Below are 4,944 nucleotides of genomic sequence, written 5' to 3' on the forward strand. Positions count from 1 at the left end.
GGGGAGGTGAGACTTACAACAGTGGGTATGGATGGATCATTAGCTACCCCACAACATGTCACTATTAGTGCACTGTCTATACGTATGTATTCACCGCTCAGGTGTGTGTGTGTGTGTGTGTGTGTGTGTGTGTGTGTGTGTGTGTGCGTGTGTGTGTTGTTTATACCACTGTTTTTTCTTCCCCTTGGTTTATGACTTAAGATAAACACACAGTAAGTGACAGTATCTCATAAGTCTGACGGGGACGGCACTGCACATGATTGTCCTCATTTCACCAACTGTAAATTTTGGTATCAATTCACTGTTTGGTATCCTATAGGTATATCTTGGGTACGAAATAAGCTGGGGTGCCTAATTTTAAAGTGAAATAAGCTGGAGTAGCTAATTTTTAGGTGAAAGAAGCTGAGGTAGCTAATCTTGTGGTGAAATACGCTAGGGTAGCTAATCTTCAGGTGAAATAAGCTGGGGTGGCTAATCTCGGGTGAAACAAGCTGGGGTGGCTAGACTCCCAATAGAACGAAGACACTGCATTAACAGAGACCAAATATGAAAAGGACCTGGGTGTGTATGTTGACAATTTAACTGAAGCTCTCGGGCCATTGTGAGAAGGTGACTCAAACAAGGGGTCACAGCTCAAGATTGAAGAATCCGCAAGTCCAGAAAACTGTGAGGGCAAACTTTTTCGGAGTGAGGGTTGTAAACTCTTGGAACAATCTATCAGAAAGTGTTATGACGGCACCGAGTGTGAGCTCTTTCAAGACCAGACTTGACCAATCCTGGAACAGGTTCAGGTACATTCAGGAGCCGGTGCATGCCCAGTACTTGCCAACAGTGAGTAACAGAGACGTGACCGACCGCCCAAGCGGCTAACGAGCCGATCAGTGGTGAAGAGGATAAAAGAAAAAAGAAAAAAAAAAGGTTTTAATAAGGTACTTCCCTGCCTGGAGTACTGTCACCCTGTCTGGCCCCCCGAGATATGCTCGATACTGTCAGTTGACTGAAAATGTCCAAAGTTTATTTCACCTGAAGATTAGGAACCCCAGTTTATTTCACATGAAAAATATACAACTTTCTACAAACGTTGCAATTAAGTTATGTGTTAGCTGGGTATATACTGTCTTTGTATTTTTATGTATACAAGCTGACTCTGTGTAAAGTTGTACGGTGATTTTATTGAATAATCTAGTATAATAAATAGCTATAAATATAATAAATAGCTATATATCTAATATAATAAACAGCTATATAATATAATGAATTGCTATATACAATAAATAGCTATACATATAATATAATAAATAGCTACACATCTAATATAATAAACAACCATATCTTATCTAATTACCAAAAATAAATATCCTTATATGAGCAACCCGCCCGCCTGTTGTACCTGGATAAAGAGCGTGTACACAATAGACCTACACTACACTACGTTATCACTACTCTTCTAGAAGTGTATCTCAGTGGCCGTGATCGTATAGTGGTTAGTACATTGCGTTGTGGCCGCAATAACCCAGGTTCGAATCCTGGTCACGGCAAAGAGATAAGATACTTTTACTGTCGCAGGTAAGATAATAGTTATTGATATAAACTTGTACTATAAAGGCAGTACCGTAACGTGCTGGGTTTATAAAATAATTCAGTAGTGGTTAAATCCGTGTGATGTTGTGTTTGTGTGAGCAACAAAATCCTAAAAAAAAATATTTATTTATTTACCAACAACCACATTCCAGTCTCACAATAACGGAACGTCAGCCTCCAGAATTCCCCTATAATGCTAAAAAATCGATTTACTGTTTACAAAAAAAACTAATTTCTATTTAATAGCCCCATTCCGTAATTCAGTATATAAGGCAATTATTCTTTTTTAAGATGACTCAACGTCTTCACCAGCCAATCAAATGTTGTGTTGTAATGTATGGTTAATGTTGACTGTTACAGCATAGTAAAAATACTAATATATCGAAATAACTACCTTTACAACACAGATAACAAGGTATTACGCATTATTCAGTTTATTATAAGTACTTAAATACGATACAACTTAAAAATCCTTACCTCTTGTTTACAAGGAATTAAGTTTTTGAACGGTAAACACAAAAATACTATTAAAAAGCAGAAAAAAACACACTTTCATGAAATAGTTTAGTTCATCCTTCGTTCTCTCACAGAAAACTTGCAGTTCCGGCTGAAGTACGTCCTGATGACGTCACGCGCGGGAAGATCGATCAGATACCGAGCGTCAGAATTCACACGGATTTATACCTTAATTTTCTTCCCCTCCAAATACGAACCAATAAATAAATAAATAATTAAATAATTAAAAAAATAAATAAACAACATTCTAAATACAATATAGCCTCAGTGCAATATCGACGTCATTAGAGAAGGTTATTTGATGCGTCCTAAAAATCTTCAAAACTGACGGGAGGAAAATTTTGTTGTGGGCCAATTGCAAGAACGGTTATGGGGTGTACGACGCCATTTACGATGACCTTCTTGCCCTGGTCTTTTTCAGCAATATCACCTTTAACACATGGAATCCTGCACTTTTCGAAGCATTGGAGGAGACTCGAAACAAGTTTCCTGGTGGGAATTATTAGCTAGTGCTGTACTCAAAATATCGAAACTTCGAGATCTCTCCAGAGCTTCAAAAGGGTGGTATTCCTGAAACAAGTTTAGGGCAAGAAGGTCATCGTAAACGGCGTCGTACACCCCACGACTGTTCTTGCAATGGGCCCGAATCCTGCGACCTTTGAACATCCGGGTTACCACGTACGAATAATGTTGACACGCGGCGCCCCCCTTCTTTAATAATTCATAATACTAAATAACATTAAACAAATAGTGGAATGTTTAATGTTACAATACAACACCGTCACCATCCATCCAACCAACTAACCAGCCAACCAACCAACTTATCAACCAACCAGTTAACCAATCCGGTGTGGATGGGGGTGAGGTGTAGTAGTGGTGTGCGTGTGGTAAATTGGTGGTAGTGGTAATGAATAGGTGTGGTGGATGGAGTACTGAGGTATGGTGGTGTGGCGGCGGTGGGTGTGGCGAGGTGAGGTGTGGCGGCGGTGGGTGTGGCGAGGTGAGGTGTGGCGGCGGTGAGTGTGGCGAGGTGTGGTGGCGCGGTGGGTGTGGCAGGTGTGGTGTGGCGGCGGTGGGTGTGGCGAGTGTGTGGTGGCTGGGGTAATGTTACCAGGCACACTTGAACCGTAAACACGAAAGGGGTGGGGTTGGGGGAATTGACAGCCTTGTATGACACCCCCCCCCTCTCTCCCCTACACACACACACTGAAGGGGGGTGAGTGACGGGTGGGAGGAGTGGGCGAGTGGGAGGGGAGGGGGAGGAAGAGGGACAGCCCGCCCACCACCACACCTGTACACTGATTCATCACGGAAGTTTGGATGAGTTCTACCTGGTGTGTGTGTGTGTGTGTGTGTGTGTGTGAATCTAAGAAGTCACAAACACCTTCATTATCCCACTACTATTACTACTATTACTACTTTTTTAATAACACTAATAAATAATAATAATGATAATAATGAAAGGAAAATGCAATGGTGAGAGAAAAGAGGGAAGGGGAAAGCGAAGAGGAGGGAAGGAAGAGAAGAGGGAAATAGAAGAATGAAAGAAAGAAGAAAAGGGGAAGAGAAGGAGAGGGGAGTGAAGAAGTGAGGGAGGAGGAGGAGGACCAGGTGTTGTGGAGGGGGAGGAAAGTCATGTGAGATCAACAGTTTACTGCGGGGGTGAGGGATGATGTGTGTGTGTGTGTGTGTGTGTGTGTGTGTGTGTGTGTGTGTGTGAGAATACCTGAGGCACACGTGTACATGGAGGAAGGAGGGGAGCGAAAAGGGTGAGGAGGGAGAGGTAAGGTGAGGGTGATGAGGGAGAGGTAAGGTGAGGGTGATGAGGGAGGGATATACAAAAAAATGTGGAAATCCCAGAAAAGTTTACTTAGCACCAGTTAGGCGAGGATAATTGAGGTTAGGTTAGGTTAGCATTCGGCTAGGTTAGGTTAGCGTTAAGGTGGTTAATCTTCAAGTGATTAAAAAAAGTTCCTCTACAAAATCTAAATCAAAATACTAACAAAATATTAAAAAAAAACTGACTTGTGAAGAATTTAACACAGCATCAATAAAACTCGGAAGTCAACATATGCTGTAAACACCATTAGCACGCGGGGAAAAAAATTAACATACACCTTGAAGAACCCAGACTTGACCAACTAAAAGCTCTTGTATCTATACCGTGGCGTCAGAGTGTCGTGAGTCACTATAAAAAAATAGTTACCCAGTGGTTGTCGGGGGGAAAACATGTCTTTGTTATGCACGTCACCTTCTGGTAAAATAATGAGATTACGTAAGTGTTCAGTCACAAGAATCACACGGGAATACTGTGTGCGTTTGTGTATACTAATAATAATAATAATAATAATTGTTTATTTCAGAAATGTTCGGTATACGCATCGTTCAGTCTCAGATTACAATGTTTAAAACTAATATCTAAAATTACGAACATCAAATAATGTGTGTGTGTGTGTGTATGTATGTGTATCAGATTTGTGAGTAATGTGTCAGATTTGTGAGTATACGTGTGTATGTACATGAGCGTTTACGTGATTGAGTGTACGTAAGATAGTGTGTACCTGAGTTAGTGTGTACGTGAGTTAGTGTGTGCGTGAGTCAGTATTTACATGAGTGATTGAGTGTCTACCGTGAGTGAGTGAGTGAGTGAGTGAGTGAGTGAGTGTACGTGAGGATGTATGGTGGCGAGTCAGACGAGTAACACAGCCAGCAGTGACGGTGTGGTGGAGTGAGGGGGACGGTCAGCCCTTGTTATCAACCTAAACTTCCTCTGACTTGAAACATTTCCTCTCTCTTTCGTCGTAGTAATAAGAACAAAATTACTACACTTAAACCACATTGGTGTGT

The 4,944-nt window shown here is 41.4% G+C and overlaps 1 non-coding gene across 1 annotated transcript; it reads left to right on the forward strand.

Annotated features, from left to right (window-relative positions):
• Window positions 1–1,466: 1,466 nt before the first annotated feature.
• Trnah-gug lies at window positions 1,467–1,538 on the forward strand. The gene has a single exon. It is a non-coding gene; the product is annotated as a tRNA-His (tRNA).
• The last annotated feature ends 3,406 nt before the right edge of the window (window positions 1,539–4,944 follow it).

Source organism: Homarus americanus, unplaced genomic scaffold, assembly GCF_018991925.1.
Source record: "Homarus americanus isolate GMGI-L3 unplaced genomic scaffold, GMGI_Hamer_2.0 scaffold4896, whole genome shotgun sequence".
NCBI classification, from domain to species: Eukaryota; Metazoa; Arthropoda; class Malacostraca; order Decapoda; family Nephropidae; genus Homarus; species Homarus americanus.